This window comes from Vicia villosa, linkage group LG2 (genome assembly GCF_029867415.1).
Source record: "Vicia villosa cultivar HV-30 ecotype Madison, WI linkage group LG2, Vvil1.0, whole genome shotgun sequence".
Taxonomy (NCBI): Eukaryota; Viridiplantae; Streptophyta; class Magnoliopsida; order Fabales; family Fabaceae; genus Vicia; species Vicia villosa.
The window spans coordinates 94,789,144-94,807,470 of record NC_081181.1 but is presented as its reverse complement, the minus strand read 5'-3'; positions in this window follow the sequence as shown (position 1 = coordinate 94,807,470).

The following is an 18,327-nucleotide window of genomic DNA, read 5'->3' as shown; positions in this document are numbered from 1 at the left end:
TACGAGTTGTAATCTGTGTTGTTTGTGCATTCTATTTCGTCATGTTCGCACTGGTATGTGTTGGGGTGTTTTGGGATACATGGAATGCTGTCTTTTCTGCAGATTGGGGTTTTTAGAATCGCGGTTCGCGCCGCGTACAGAGGGAAGGCGCCGCGAACCTGAAGGCAGAAGGTCAGGAAGTTTTGTTGCGTTCAGTACGCGCCGCGAACAGGTGACCGCGCTGCGAAGGCGTTGTTCCGATTCGTTCCGCGCCGCGAACATGTGGCCGCGCCGCGAAGGCGTTGTTTCGATTCGTTCCGCGCCGCGAATGTGTGATGGCGCCGCGTGCTGTTGATGTTTTGTGATATTTTAAGAAAGTTCAAAGAGGCATAACTTTCTAATCGTTGGTTCATTTGATGCGCCGTCTTGGGTTAAATGAACCTTAATATACGAGCTATGTGATGATGATATGACTGGTTTTAGAATGATGATAATATATGTTGCTATTTCTTGATGATGATGGTGATTGTAGCAAATATGTGCATGTTTTCAACATGATGATGATAGAATTGTGGTTGAATGATGTTAATATATATGAACATACTCGAATGATGATGATGATTATTGAGGATGATGATGATAATGATATAAGTATGTTATATATGTTGCATTCATTCATGTGCATTGTTGATACTGTATCCATAAGGGATGTGTTGGATTAGTGAAGGGCATGATTCCCATTGTGTGGAATCTGTGCTGGCAGGGCCGTATCTGGATGATGATAGATCGGTCATGGGTTATTCCCATTGGATGACGTTGGTACCACATGCATAGTGTCAGTTCATTCATATGCATGATTTATGACATGATTGGAGGTATTCCAGTGTTGTAAATGCTGATGATGCGTTGGTTGTTATTTGTTTTGTTTTGATTGTCTGTTTATGAAACAATTGGGTGAATGATGCAACTGTGACGTGTTATTGCTTTATAACCTTATAACATTTGTTAATTATGACGAGACTCACCCTTACATGTTGTCATTTTCAGATTGAGGATAGCGGCTGATCGACTCGATGAGGATTAGCTCATGAGTCAGTGTTTTTAGTTAGCGTCAGGTGTCATGCTCTGGTAGTTGTAACACTGGGAACGTTTGTTTGTAGTTTTGATTGTAACTCTATATTTATCTGTTTTGGTTGAAGTCTGAGACATTTAGTAATAATGTAGACTTGATGATGTATTTTTCCGCTGCGTAGAACATGGTTTGGATAATGAGTTATGATTTTCAGGTGTTCCAATGATGCATGACTTATGTGACGTGTATTTTGTTATTTTGAATTGTGATACCTCTCTACATGTTACTCTGATATAATAATTTGTTTAATTGCCGCGGGTTAATTAGAGGGGTGTTACAGTGTCGAAGTTGGGCTTAAGAGTGAGAAAGATTGATTGTTGGATTAATGGGTGTATGTTGTTTTATGAGAATGGGTTTGGTACTCAAGATGAATTGTTGGAGGAATGTAAGTTTTGTATGAGTCCAAGATATAAAATTCGCAGTAGAGCCATTAACACTAATCAAGACCGTGTAGCAGTAAAGTCCATGTTTTATCTTCTGATAATACCAAGGTTAAAAAGAATGTTTGCTTCAATGCATAGTGCAAGTCAAATGACATGACATCATACAAACAAAACAAGTCCAGGAACTGTGCGGCATCCATATGATGACGAGGCATGGAAGCACTTTGATTGAATACATCCTGATTTTTCCACAGAACTTATAAATGTTAGGCTTGGATTATGCTCAAATGGTTTTGCTCCTTATGTTCAGGCGTCAGGAAGTGCGTATTCTTGTTGGCCAATTATTGTAATCCCTTACAACCTCCCTTCTGAGTTGTGCATGACAAAACCATACATGTTTTTTACGTGCGTCATTCCAGGACCTTCGAGTCCAAAAGCCGAAATTGATGTGTATTTACAACCTTTAATAGATAATTTGAAGAGGTTGTGGATTGGAGAATGGACTTATGATATATCCCGTAAACAAAACTTTATTATGCGAGCTACCTTGATGTGGACCATCAACGATTTTCCAGCATATGGCATGTTGTCTGGTTGGGGTACTGTTTACGGTGATTTCCGGTAAACAACCGCTAGTCTTCCAAACTATAATGAATATGATTTGGTTACTCGCAGGATCGACTAGATTGATCCTAGGACATAGTCAAAAAGATTGTTATTCGATCCATGTTTATGATTTTGTCTTGAAAATAAGAATTACTCAATCGAAACAGTAAAGGTTAACAATCACTTAGTTATACGCGTAAATATAACTCCAGCGAAAAGTAAGTTAAGATAAAACATAGGATAAGAGACTATAAAAGTGCAAAAATCTTAAAGTGCAGAAATGTTAAATACTTCAAAGATAAATAACGTGAAAATAAAGAATGCAAGAATGTAAATGGCAAGAAGTAAACGAAATGCAATAATATCGAAAGATACTTGAGAGTAAAGGAAAATACACATGTATTAAAATGATGGTGGTGTCATACGTACATTTCTCAGCGAACTCTTTCTCTTAACACTTGATACTTGAGTAATATGTGAGTGATTTGTACAAAATGAACACACTGAATCCTAACATTAGAACCCTTATTTATACTAGTTTCGACCTTAACGGTCCTACGCTAATCTAATGCCACGTTTCTCATGTGAATCCTCGGAAAGCCATCTATCTCTAGACAGTTATGAAAACTTCTTCGAATTTCAAATCCTCCCGCCTGAATCCTCCTTCGACGCGTGGCAATATAACTTAACATTAAAATACCACGGAAATACACTAAGCATCAGTACTTAACATATTTCGTAAAATTTGTCTAAGTCTCGAAGATATACACTCCTACTAGCTTCAACATTCACTATCTCCGTTATGACTTAAAAATTCTTCATCCTCGAAACATGGCCATCAGGAGCCATTTTATCTTCAAAGACGGTCATCAGGAACCATCCTCCTTCGAGTCTTCACCCTTCGAAGGATCATATTTGCAAAACGAAATCTTCAGCTAACAAATTGCCCCCAATAAATGCCTGTTTCGAAAAACAAGAGAAATAGGCGTTTCTTGTTGTAATAAGATTTCGTTTTTAGAGTTCCAAGATCATTGACTGACGTCATAATCATTGATGACCCTATTTCCAAAACGTCTTGTCATTTTCAAAGATGTCTACTCATAACTTACATTTCCACGTTCTGGTCTTACTTTCTGATCATTACTCCTATATACTAGGAGTAAAGCTAATAACTATTCGACCGCTGTTGGATGAAATCAACGCCTGCCGCGTGTCTCTTGGCTTTTACCCAAAAGATTTGAAAGGGTTTCCGTTAGACCTTTAAATACCGAAACTTTAACCTTCACATAACTTTCACCTCTTATTCCCTTATTTCTCCACAGAAAAGAACACTTCCTGATTATATTCAAAACCCATTCCAAAAAATCAAACTTACTCATGGCGTCTTCCTCAAATTTTCTTCAACCAGCTCTGAAACTTCAACAATCTACACAGATGGGGGATCAAGAGTGCGTACCAAACCCAAATTCTGCGGAAGTACGCACCATTTACGCTTCTCAGGTAATCATTCCTTTTGAACTTTCTGGGAAAACTCATGCTTTCATGGGTCCGTTACCAGGAGAAACTAACCCTTCTCTGAATAAATTCTTTCCTGCTTATTATAAAACTAGGCCGTTAGTTAGTAAGAACAAAATAGATGAAGATGGCCATCCTATTTCAGCAAAGCCTGATGATACGGAAAAATCTTCGACCGAAAGCCCTTCAGCCTTAGAGAAAATTAGGTTAGATTATGTAACCAATTTTGTGAAAGTTTTTAGGTCAATTCCTTTAGCAAAAGACCCTGAACTATACTATGCCTGGTTGGCAAGAGTAGAGAAACACAAGGCTGGTTTCTGGAAAGAACTGGGCATTTATGATTTAATCCAACTGTCCAAGACTGGTTTAGAATACAATCAAACCATGCTAGTTGCGTTAGTTTATTTTTGGGATGCTTCCCACAACACTTTCCATCTTCCATGTGGAATGGTCACCCCCACACTTTTCGACATAGCTGCCATTACGGGGATTCGACCAACTGGAGAACCCTTCGACCCCAACGTCATGGACACTCATACTATTAACTTCAATGAAGCAACTGTTACTTATACTGCATTCATTCAACAGTATCATGACGAAAATAATGAGGTAGTCTCAGACGAAGAGCACATTGCTTTCTTAGCCTTATGGCTTTCGAGGTGCGTCTTCTGTTCTAGGTCCATACAAGTAGCAAAAAGATATCTCTGTATGGCTAATCAACTTCACGCCGGAACCAAACTAAACCTGAGCCAGTTAATTCTAGGGTTTCTCTACGAGAACCTAGGTGAAGCAACAGACCTTGTAAAGAATTATAAAACAGGTTCTTTGCTTTTCGCTGGCCCCTTCTGGCTGCTACAACTATGGCTCAATGCTACTTTCGAGACTCAGCTCCCATTTCGAGGTGTTATGAACGAAGAAAATCCAGATATTAAAAATCGCACTGTAGAAGGAACCAGGTTGGCTTCGCTAACTCCAAAAGAAGAGACTGGTAAACTTCGCGAGCATTTTCTAGCATATATCATGATGTTTGCTCGGTGTCATCAATTCAGCCCTTCGATGGCTCCGTTTGTAAACAGGACAGTGGGTCCCGAATGGTTCACTCGAAAGTTTCCACCAACATCTCAAGATCAAGAGACTGAATCCATGACTATTTGGGGAGCTTTCCTTACCCCAAGATTATTCTATCATCGTCTTCGCCCCTCCAAAAGCCAATACGTTCTCCTCTGCTACCAACCAAATCTGGTTTCGAGACAATTTGGACTGGTTCAAATAAAACCCAAGTGTCTATACGAGAAAAGGAACCACATGTGTTTGCACACTTTATATCTGACTGAAGAAGAATGTGAGTCAAAAATTGCTAGATATGCTGATGTGACCAATCTTTCGCCTATCCCTTTCGATCCCGTATTTTACTCTACTCCAGATTTTCAACAATGGTGGACGAACTATTACACCACGCAAATCTTTGACGCTGAGAGCCTTACTCGCGAACTAACTGAAGCTTTTGCTGATGTGCAGGAAAAATTTCAAAAAGGTACTTCGACTCATATTGAAGAAATACAAGCCTTTCAAAAGTTCTTTGAAACCATTTACAGGCCTGATGACCTTAGTCGGACCATTCATGAAGCTGCAGTCACTTTGCGCGAAAAGTTTTCTGCTAAACTGGATAAGTTGAAACTGCCCTCGTCTGTTCGACCAGAACTACGTTATGAAGTGGCTTTCAAACTTAATCCTCTGAAATTCCCTCCACTGCCAAGCGCTGATTTTGGTGTGGCTTTAAGCCCTCCTTTCCCAGACTGGTTCGTGTGTGGGAATGCTTTTAAAATTCTTCAGGAAAGTACTAAAAAACGCGCTGAACGAGTGGTCCCGACTAAGCATACCCTGGATACTTTCAAAGGACATCTCCATATAGATCTTGAACATGTTCGTGTCTTGACTCCAATACCTGAAGGTTTGGGTTCAGACAAAATTCTTTAACTAACGTTCCTTTTTTGCTGAAATACTAATTCCAGTTCCAACTACAGCTGTCGCTCGAAGGAGAAAGATTAAACAGCTCCCTGCGCATAAAGCTTCTGAAGTTTCGCAGAGCAACAAGCCCAGTGAGAGTGACTCTTTCGCTGCTGACAAGAAAACCACGGTATATACATACTTTATCTTTCATCTGTATGTTATATGAATCATCCTTATCTTACCCAATTTATAATTTCAGAGTTCGAAACCTCCACCACATTCGAAGCGAAAAACCTCTCCAGTAGTTGTCTCAGATGAGGATGACAAATCTCCACCTCGAACCAGACAAGCCCAAAAGAAAAAGCAGAAGGCCGCTACTCCTTCAAGAAAAGAAAAGGGCTCTGGGTCTTCGAAACTTACTTCACCGGATGACAAGGTATCTTCTGAAGAATCACCTTTGAAAGGTGGTAGTAACGCTTTTGTTGTCGAGAGCCACAATTCGAGTCCAGATAACATCCTAACTAAGGTATTTGGATTTCCCAATCTGCTCATCTTTATAAATTTTTAACTTAAAATAATTAAGTTAACGTTTTACCTTATGATTGTAGGATGATGTTGGCACAGCCACTTCCGACCTCAAATCCTTCACTCTTAATATCGATCTTGATAAACTTCAAGGTAAATGCATATTCTTTTTACAGCGAAGAAATTTCTTGCGACTTTCCTTACCATGACATGTTCTAATTATTCCATGCAGGCAAATCTCATGTGCTTTCACCAGTGATCGAAGATGCTCAACCTCTTGCAACTATCATTCCTAGTACAACAGTCGAAGGGAGCCACTCGACTGATGATTCTCCACCTACCCACAAGAGCGAAAAAGAAGACCAACAATGTTCCGGTAGCAACAATGCAGCTGGTCATCCAACTGGTAGTGAGGACACTTTATCTGAACAAGATGTCATGGAAGAAACCTCCAAATTAACCACAGTAGTTCCTCACGAAACCACAACTTTTGGGACCATAGTTTCTCCTGAAACTACTTCGACTCCTGCCCCAACAAAGCCTACTCCTTCAGAATTGGAGCAGCTTAAACAAACCGATCCTCTCAGCTTCCTCAAGGCTATGATGGATATTGATAATACTTTACCTTCTGGGCTCGAAACTTCTCCAGCTGTACAGCCAGACTCTGGTAAAGAGGATACTTCTGTCCTTCTTCATCAGATAAAGGAAAAGTTCTTCGAAACCAACCTCGTCGAAACTCTTAGCAAGGATCCCATCAAAAGTCACAGCTTGAATCAACTTCTGAAAAAGGTGGATCTACTCCTCGTTTCGAAAGAAGTCTCAGAGGTGATTGTTTTGCTGGGTTCCCTGATCGAACAACTCCAGGCCAATATTCTTCGAAAACACAATGTCGACGAACAGCTGACTGCGAAAATGGCCTCTCATAATTCTTCATGGAAATCTGCTATTGATGCAACCAAACAGGGTGAAGCCCTTAAGCTTAAATATTCGAAGAACTAGGAAGCATATGACGAATGTGAGAAGAGCATCAACTCCTGGAAGCAAGAGATAAAAATGCTCGAAGAGAAGATAAAGGAGGCTGAATCTCGTAAGGCAACCCTTCAACAATCCAGTGAGCAGGAATTGACTGAAGTTGCACGTTTAGGAATCCGACATTTCGAGGCTGCACGAAAACTGGTTCCTGAAATTGACGAACTGAAGAAACAAAGAGCCCTGATTGAACTTCGCATGTCTTCCTGGGAGATTCAATATTCGAAGATAAAAGACAGTCTCCCTAAAGATTTTAATTAGTTATCTCAAACCTTGTACTTCATTATCATGCTGTACTTTTGCCTTGCAATCAAACTTTTCGTAGAATATATATGTATGCTCAACTTTTATCTGCTTAGCTTTTATCTTCCACTTTGCTCATATTTGTGCAATCTTCGCAAACAATAATCTTAGCAAATCTTCCAGATTTCGCCAAAATCTCTTTCCTGATTTGCCACAGTAATTTTAATTAATGTAAAACACGTGATCTGACCATCCTTCGCACCTTTCAACTTAGACTTGACGTTTCCACTCCCTTAGCCGTAATCATTATTAAGTGATGACATCACTTTCTCCAAAACGTCTCTTTAAGACGTGCGTGCATCAGTTTTTCATGATTGCATCTCAACTTCCAAGGGCGGGAAACGGCGGAAGCCATAACTCCTCTTTGGAATACCAAACGCAGTCTAATCACACATTAAAAATTAAACCGTTCCACTCCTGCCCCCAAGTCTATATAAGTGGTTAACATCACACTTCTTTTCTTCACCTTTATTCCACAGAACCTTATCTTGAACCTTCGTTGCATCCTTTTGCATTTTCTTCAACAAAAAAAAAAACCAGAAAAACACTTCCCACTTTTTCTACAAAATGGCAGTACCCCTCACTTATAACAATATCAGAGCTTGCATCAAAAAGGAGTTCAAGGTTTCTGAAGAAGACTTTGAAAACAACTCCATAAGCAGTAGTGCTTTCTTTGTCAACCAAGAGCTTGATTTCTATTATGAAATCCTGGAGGGACCAGTTTATCCCAACATGCTGGCTGATTTCTGGATGTTTGCGTCTTTACGCATAGATCCAGAAGGTAAAACCACCATAATCTCTGAGGTTCGAGGTGCCCACATTAGGATCACTCCCACCACTATCTCTAACCTTATGAGATGCAACAACTCTGGGGAAACCTTTGATGATAACAGCTTCAACATGACCACTCATCTTCTGTTGAGGACTCTCATGGACAACGACTCTTTCAGCGCCAAGGTCATCAGGATTTGGCACCAACTCCTTGTGGGTAATTTTCGTCCACGAAACCATGATCAAAATAGCATCATGGTGGAAGATTTAGAGTTTATACTCTGTGGCTTTCGTGGGAAGAAAATCAACTTTCCTTTGATGATCTTCAAAGGGCTTGTTGAGGCAGTCTCTATGGCTGCTGCTCGTCAAGGGGCTGTGACGTGTCTTCCATATAGGAGACTCCTATCTTACATATTCCTCAAAAAGGGTATAGTGAGAAGGATGCGCAGCTCTGGGTCCATGGATATGTTCGAAGCGGAGAGCTTGCCCCTGCTGGCTTTGGAAGGTTTAGACTAGAGGATCAACTAGGGGGTGTTTTGGTTTAGGTTTTTATGTTTTCTCTTTTGTAATCTTCAACATTTTGGGTCATTCTAGGCTTCATTTTGTAATGCCTGTAATCTTTTACTTTCTAATGACAAATATTTTGCTGTTTCTTTGCCTCTTTACTTTATTTACCGTTTATTTTGATCACAAAGCCATTTTGGCATTAGTTCAACCATTTTGGCTTACGTAGTACCTTAAATATCTACGTTTTTGCAATCTTTACTTCATGCATGCTTGGTTTGTATCTCTTCAGATACTTCCCATTTACTCTTAAGATCCTGCGATCTTTTGCTAATTCTTCGATTTCGTAAGCATTGTTCGAAAATATCTTTAAGATTCGAAAGGGTCCTTCCCAGTGTGGGGACCATTTACCAAGTGCCTGATTCTTTCGATCTATAGGTAAAATAACCTTCCAAACTAAGTCATTATTGATAAACGTTTTACCTTTCACCTTTTTGTTGTATGCTCTGGATACTCTTTCCTTTTGCCTTTTTATCATCTCCAATGCTCGAATTCTATCTTCGTCCAGGTCTACTAATTCATTCATCATTAACTCCCAGTATATGTTGGGAGGGATTTCCGCCTGTCTTTGTATCCTTACTGACTGCAGATGTATCTCGATTGGGAGTACTGCGTCGTGACCAAACGTCAGTTGGAAAGGCGTTGTATTTGTAGCTTCTTTTGGAGATGTTCGACAAGCCCAAAGTGCTTGGTCCAAAGTTTTATGCCAATTCTTGGGTTTTCTCCCCACATGTTTCTTGATAAGACCCATTATTATCTTGTTTGCTGCTTCAACTTGTCCATTTGCCTGAGCATAGTAAGGTGTAGAAGTAAACAATTTGAACCCTATTTCTTTGGCGAAGTCCTGCATCTTTCGCCCAATGAACACTGATCCTTGATCAGTAGTTATACTTTCTGGGATTCCAAATCTGTATATAATATGTTTTTGAATAAACTCAATCACAGCCTCTTGGTCCACATTCGCAAGTGGTATTGCTTCGACCCATTTTGTGAAGTAGTCTATTCCTACCAATATGTATCTTTGACCTTTAGATGATTTGGGATGAATTTCTCCAATCAAATCTAGTGCCCATCCCCTAAAAGGCCATGGTTTTACTATTGAACTTAATTCATTTGCTGGGGCGTGTTGGATACCTGCAAGTTCTTGACATTCTTGACATTCTTTCGCAAACTCTATGCAGTCTTTTAATATGGAAGGCCAATACATTCAATAACGAAACAGAAGCCATTTCATTTTATGTCCTGCTTGATGTGCACCACATGCTCCACTATGTACATTTGAAAGAGCCAAATATGCTTCTGCTTCACCCAAGCATTTTAACAAGATCCCTTCAGGAGTTTTCTTGAACAATTCGTTTCCCATCAGGAAATATGACAGGGCTCTATACTTCACCTTCCTGTCTGTATCTGTCGAAGGATTTTTTAGATAGTTTACTATTGGACTTCTCCAATCTGCATCTGTCAATGAGTCTATGTTTAATACTTCGAAATCTTCTTTGTTAGCGTAGTCTAATTGTGAATCCTCTAGATCACTTGGGGAAAGTTTAGTAGACATTGCTCTCCCTCTTACTTCGATCAGTTCTTCCTACTTCTCTTTTGATACCCTATATCCTGAGGCTAACTGTGCCAAATCATTTGCTTCTTGATTGTTGGTCCTTGAAACGTGTTTTAATTCCACATACTCGAATTTCTTGAGCAACCTGTTTGCTATGACAAAGTACATGATCAAATTTTCTTTGATACATTTGTATTCCTTTGTCAGTTGCTTGATCACCAGTTCGGAGTCTCCTTTAATTTCGACTCTAGTTGCCCCCAATTCTAACAAAGCTTCAAGTCCAGCAATTAGTGCCTCATATTCAGCTTCGTTGTTGGAGCATAAAGGACCTTCAATCTTATACTTGAGCTTTGTTGGAATTCCATCAGGAGAAATTATCAATATTCCAACTCCAGTTCCCTCTCTATGAGTCGAACCATCGAAGTATAGCTTCCAAGGTTTCAAATCCACATACTGTTGATGACTCTCAACTACTGCATGGTCAACAATGAAATCTGACACAATTTGTCCTTTCATTGCCTTAAGAGGCTGAAATATTAGTGAATATTCAGTGAGGGCTAAAGCCCATTTGCCAATTCGACTATGTAATATTGGCTTTGATAACATATGTTTAATAACATCACAATGAGACGAAACATAAACTGGCTTTATATAATACTTAAGTTTGATACAAGAGAAATACAAACAAAGGCAGAGTTTTTCTATCGCAGTGTATCTAGTTTCTGCATCATTGAGTACTCTACTTAAGTAATAAATGGCTCTTTCGATGCCATTTTCATCTTCTTGTGCTAACATGCTGCCGATTGTTTTATCTAAAGCTGAAATATACAGACGCATGTGTTTCTTCCCATTTGGGGGAGATAAGATTGGTGGATGGATCAAGTATTGCTTGATTTTATCAAAAGCTTCTTGATGTTCGACACGTCATTCGAACTTTCCTTCCCTTAGACGAAGTAGAGGGGAGAAAGCTTGTGTGCGTCCACTCAAATTAGAGATGAACCTTCTTAAGAAGTTTATCTTCCCCAGCAAGGACTGTAATTCTTTCTTCGTGGATGGAGGCTTGGTTTCCATAATAGCCTTCGTTTTATTCTGATTAATTTCTATCCCCTTTTTATGAACCACGAAGCCCAGGAAATCTCCAGCCTGCACAAAGAAAGCACATTTGAGGGGATTCATCTTTAAGCCATATTTTCTCATTCTTTCGAATGATTGGCTTAGATGATCTAGATGATCGCAATCTGAGACAGATTTAACAACGATGTCATCTATGTATACTTGCATGAACGTTTCTATAAAATCATGAAATATAGAATTCATTGCTCTCTGGTAGGTTGCCCCAACATTCTTTAAACCGAATGGCATCACAACCCACTCGTAGGTGCCTATTGCCCCTGGGCAACGAAAAGCTGTTTTAGACACATCTTCTTCTGCAATGAAAATCTGATTATATCCAGAGTATCCATCCAACATACTTAGATACTCGAAACCTGCGGCCGAATCCACTAACATTTCTGCCACAGGCATGGGATATTCATCCTTAGGAGTTGCTGCATTTAGATCACGAAAATCTATGCATACTCTTAATGAGCCATTCTTTTTAATAACTGGTACAATATTAGCAATCCATTCGACATACCTTGTGATTTTGATGAACTTACACCGTAGGAGTCTTTCGACTTCTGCTTTAATCTTCGAATGAATTTCTGGTGCGAATCTTCTAGGAGTTTGCTTGATGGGCTTTTTTCCTTCCTTTATAGATAACTTCAATTCGACCAAATCGCGCCCTAAACCAGGCATCTCATCGTAATCCCATGCGAAGCAATCCTTGTTCTCCTTCAGCAACGCGACCACTTTCGACTTCAGCGTTGGACCTAGTTTCGCACTGACATATGTTACCCTCTTTTGATCTCCATCTCCGAGATTTACTTCTTCTAGTGGATCTTGGGCTAACATCTTGGTATTTGATCCCATTGGGTCCTTTTCGAAACCCAAAGGCTCTTCGTCATAGATTGCATCCAATCTTTGACCTATCTCTTCTCTTGAAATCTCTTTGACCTGGACTGAATCTTCAGGCAGGTGAGGGATCGTATCTATCCCCATATCTGGAGCTTCTTCTTTTTTCAGACCTTCATTAAACAACATGTTTGACAATTCGGCTTCGAGAACCGTCTTTCTTTTATTCTCGGCTACATAAGCCGAAATCCTTTCGAAAAATGATGACTCAGACATCATCAATTTCGTCATCCCAGCCTGTTGGCCGTACTGTTGGATGATGCTCCGTTGGTGGGGTATCTTCTGGGCCATCCATTATTTCCCTATTCCACTGGAAACCATTTGGGTGTAAAGTTAAGTAGTACAATGCATTTTTATTCGGGGTATACATCTCTTCTGCAGTATGACAAGGTCCTATGTTTGCCAAGTTCCTATCGAAGTTAATTTTATTAACTTGATTAACTTCAGCCATATAATAACTCTGATCCCCTTCAATATTCTCTACTATACCATCTTCCCTCCAAATGGTTACCCTTTGATGCATTGTCGATGGCACAGCTGCAACTCCATGGATCCATTCCCTTCCGAGCAAGAGATTGTAATTTGCTTTCGCAGGTATGACCATGAACATAGTTGGCCTTGTGACTGATCCCATCGTGAGATTCACTTGGACAACTCCCAAGGTTTGCCCTATTTTGCCTTCATAGTTAGACAAAACCATGTTGTGTGGCCTTATATCGGTATCAAACATACCAATTCTTTTCAACATGTATTGGGGCATTAGGTTCACTGCTGCCCCCCATCTACTAGGACTTTATTAATGCCAACATCTTCAATTTTAGCCCTTATGTAGAGTGGTTTCAAATGATTTCGCATACCTTCATCGGGCCTCTCGAAGAAAGCGTTCTGCTCTTCAACTGCACCGTTGTTTAGGACGTAGTAACACACATGTCTGTGTTTCGCCATTTCTTCGATATCAGCCTCTTCGCAGTCTTCAACTTCAGTTTCCTGATTAAACTCATGAGGGAGTACAAACACAACGTTGCAGTTAAGGTTTATAGATGACACCCCGTCAGAATCGAAATCATTTGTCATTCTATCCCCTTCCTTCCAAGGGTTGGAATGCATCTTTTCTTCTTCTTCTAAAATATTTTCAGCTTCGAATAGTCTGTGTTCCACCGGAGGTTTGCTTGCCTTCGCCCCCTGGTGTGGGACTTGGTTGCTACTAGACTCTCCAGCTTCTCTTGGTCTGTATTCTCTTTGAGCCTTTTTCATTCTCTGGTGCCTTCTCCACTAGGATCTGGACATAGGATTTTTTCCCTTGTAATTCTCCAACTGATACATCTCTCGATTTGAGTTTTGAAATTGCTTCATATATGCCATTGCAGTCCTTCCTCTTTGGTCCCAACTTCGCCATTTGTTGGTTCTTGCACCAGCTTGCAGCCATCTATCCCTAGGTACATCTGCAGGAACTTTGAATGTTACCCTTCGAGCCCTAGGATGTGGGCTGTCAAGTCTCTTCGTTGGGGTCCATATATCGAAACCATACAGGTTAGGACGTAATCCCTGAGTTTCTCGACCCATGTAGCAGTACACCCTCTCGAATGATCGTGCCAGCATTTCATCATACACTGCCCCACATCTGGGGCACAGTGCAACTTCAGTGTTTTGCCTGTGACATCTGACCAGAAATCCCACTAAGCTTTCTTCCATCCTTGGGTACACTTGTAGCAACGGGTTTGGTTCTCTCCCGGGGTGTTCCCATCTCTCGCGTCGAGCTATTTCGAAGTTGGCTTCGACCCTTCGATTAAGCATGATCGAACATCTTGGACACATCCATTGTTTTCCGCCATTCCTTTCATGGCAATTCCAGAGGTAATCTTTGAGACTTCCCCTCTTGGAGGAATTTCGATGTTTCCCTTTTGTCTTGTCAACCATGTTTCCAATTCGCCAAATTCAGACACTGGTCGTCTGGCACTGACCATGTTAACAACTGCTGGAGGGGCTTCAGAAATCTGGATTTGTTGAAGTTTTACCCTGAGGTCTTCAGTGGCCTCACTGGTTTTCCCTCTCGAAACTTCAGTTCCCTCTGTCTTTGGGGATTCTTCAACATCAGTATTGAAGACCGTATCGTCATTTAGGCTTTCAGTAGCCTGCTTTCCAGTTAACATTGTCTCAGCTTTCGCAATGTTCACCTCAGATACCTCTATCATGTTGACATCCAGTGGTTCACACAGGCTAGCGTCAGCAATATTCAAAGGATTTGTGTCGACCTTCATGTGACTCTTAGACTTGTCAGCAAACTTCAAACGTCCATCCTTGATAGCGTTTTGAATTAGATCTCTGAAAAGAAAACATTGTAAGGTTTTATGGCCCAAAAAACCATGGTATTTACAAAATCCTCTCTTCTTCCGTTGTTCTAACGGAGGAATTTTGGAATTTGGAGGCAGTATCATTTGGCCATCTTTTACTAGTAAATCAAATATCTCATCACACTTAGTGACGTCGAATGTGTAAGTTTTCTTAGGGAATCTATCGTTCTTATCGTTTTCTACTGGGTTTTTTCCATTTGCAGGATTGAGTAATTTGCAAGCATAAGGTGGCGCTTCTTTCAGTTCGGCTAAATCTATTTCGACCTCTTCTATGCCATATGAGTCGCTGAAAGATTCGTCATCAGCGTCTTCCGCCTCGACGTATGCTACCCTTTCCTTTTTATATCCCTTGTTTGCTCTAGCCTTTTCTGCTTTCAGACGTTCGACTTGTCGAACCCTATCTGCCAACTGGGCCATATCCCTAAGGTACTGAGTATCTAGTTTCTTTCTTATTGAATAATCTAGACCACCGGCAGCCATTTCGACCAATTCATGTTCTGGGACTGTTGTGAAACAACTTGATTTCAATAGTCGGAACCTATTCAGGTAATCATCAATTGGTTCTGTAAACTTCCTCTTAATGCTGGCCAATTCTTTCAGACTTATCTTGGTTTGGCCCATCTAGAACTGTTCGTGGAACAACCTTTCTAAGTGTGCCCAAGCATCTATCGAATTTGGTGGTAAAGTAGTGAACCAAATGAAAGCATTCTTTGTTAGCGAACTAGGGAAATATTTGATCCTCAAATCTTCGTTCCCTGCTAAGTCTCCTGCTTCTGTCAGGTATATGGCAATATGTTCCTTAGTTGATTCGCTAGTTTCGCCTGAAAACTTTGTGAACTTGGGTACTTTAGTGCCTCTAGGCAACTCTGTCTGCATGACATAATCTGATATAGGGGATGTATAATTTGGACGTCGAAGTCCAGTACTAAGGCCATTATTGGCCATAACCCTTTCTATCATGGCAGTTAAGTTATTTTCCGTAGCCATATTTTCTCTTCTGACTCTCTGAACGATTTCATCTGGGTGTTCGTTCCTACCCACTATCCTTAATCTGGGTCTCACTTCCTCCATCTCCTGTTGAACAGGAACAGCTCTTTGATTCGAAGCCTCCAAATCTATTACTTGGTTCCCTTTGATTGCCGCTGTTCTTTGTGGGGCAACTACATTATTAGTGGTTGTCCTAGACGGAGGGACCACATCTTGAATACGTTCCATAATGGGTCCTTCTTCTCGATACAAGGGCTGCTTGTCCTTTCATTTAGGGTATGGAACTCCCATGAAATCTGCCATTCGATTCATCTAAGATGATATCTTTTGGAAAATCTCCACATTCTCTCGATTCGTACTAGTAATATTTGTTGCTAGTGGATTCAAAATTGAAGCCAGTTCCTTGGCCAGGACCCCTAACATATCATGGTTTCTTGCATCCATTTCTTGTCAGAATGCTGCTTGATTACTTGTGGTGAAATTGGGTATTTGGGCAGAGAAGCCGGTATTTTGTGCACTTCGACCCGCTGAACCAACATTTGGCGAAAACGTCGCATTGTTTGTTGTAGTATATGTAGGTCCTGCCCCTCGTACGCCTGTTCCATATGGATATGGCATTCCATATGGGTGGTTTGGCCTCCATTCGAACGCGGAGTTCGACCCTAGGTTGAATAAGTTATTTGCAGCATTTGTCGAGAAAAGTGGTATCTCGTTTGCGCTTGTAGATGCAGGTGCGGTAGTCGACACTGAAACTGGAATAGTCCTTGATGGTTATGTATTATTCTCAGGTATAGCCTGGGAACTATCCGTGGGTCTCGATCCATTTGGACCCGGTGTATCCCGCGTTCCTTGAGTTGAAGTCGAAACGTGCGTAGAATTTGTCGTTCCTGATCCTGAGCCTTGTGGGGGATCTTGATTTCCCCCTGCATTGGTCGTGACGACCATTTTCCTGTTGTACCTTCGTTTGGGAATCGGTTGTGCACTGTTTGTTAATTTACCGTTCCTAAGGTTCATACAAGGTCTTGATATTGTCTAGACAAAATAAAACAATTGATTAAAAACAATCTGCTTGACACAGTCCCACTAGGCGTGCCAATTTGTTTACGGTGATTTCCGGTAAACAACCGCTAGTCTTCCAAACTATAATGAATATGATTTGGTTACTCGCAGGATCGACTAGATTGATCCTAGGACATAGTCAAAAAGATTGTTATTCGATCCATGTTTATGATTTTGTCTTGAAAATAAGAATTACTATCAAAACAGTAAAGTTAACAATCACTTAGTTATACGCGTAAATATAAATCTAGCGAAAAGTAAGTCAAGATAAAACATAGGATAAGAGACTATAAAAGTGCAAAAATCTTAAAGTGCAGAAATGTCAAATACTTCAAAGATAAATAACGTGAAAATAAAGAATGCAGGAATGTAAATGGCAAGAAGTAAACGAAATGCAATAATATCGAAAGATACTTGAGAGTAAAGGAAAATACACATGTATTAAAATGATGGTGGTGTCATACGTACATTTCTCAGCGAACTCTTTCTCTTAACACTTGATACTTGAGTAATATGTGAGTGATTTGTACAAAATGAACACACTGAATCCTAACATTAGAACCCTTATTTATACTAGTTTCGACCTTAACGGTCCTACGCTAATCTAATGCCATGTTTCTCATGAGAATCCTCGGAAAGCCATCTGTCTCTGGACAGTTATGAAAACTTCTTCGAATTTCAAATCCTCCCGCCTGAATCCTCCTTCGACGCGTGGCAATATAACTTAACATTAAAATACCACGGAAATACACTAAGCATCATTACTTACCATATTTCGTAAAATTTGTCTAAGTCTCGAAGATATACACTCCTACTAGCTTCAACATTCACTATCTCCGTTATGACTTAAAAATTCTTCATCCTCGAAACATGGCCATCAGGAGCCATTTTATCTTCAAAGACGGTCATCAGGAACCATCCTCCTTCGAGTCTTCACCCTTCGAAGGATCATATTTGCAAAACGAAATCTTCAGCTAACAGGTACACATGGAAAAATAGATTGTCCGTATTGTATGGCACATATACTTCGTGTATGGATATAAACTTCACACTCATACATGGACTGAAGGGAAAAAGACTAAACAATGGTGTTTTTGTGAAAGGAGTTACATATGGTGGTGAAGATGACTTCTATGGTTTTTTTAAACATATCTACGAGTTGGTATACAATTGCTTGGACTCAAAAATAAAGTTGTCTTATTTTATTGTGAATGGTATGATCCAACTAGAGGCACAAAAATAGATAAGACATATGGTACTGTTGAGATTTAAATGGACCGGAGGTACAAAGAGTATGACCCTTTTATAATGTCACATATTGTTAGGAAAGTTTATTATGTTCCTTATCCTTCATTTGTGCCACGTAAACGAGGGTGGTGTGTTGTAATAAAAACAAAACCAATGGGTCATATTGAAACTAACAATCTAGTGGAAGATCTTGCTTACCAAGTTGATGAAGTGGAACAAATTAATGATGTGATTATAGATGAACAAACTACAAGTTTGTCTGATACAATGGTTGAGGGGCATCTAGTTGATTCGTCTATATTGTTGGTTGATAATAATGTGGATGAAGAGCATGGAGATTTTGGATCCGAAGATAAT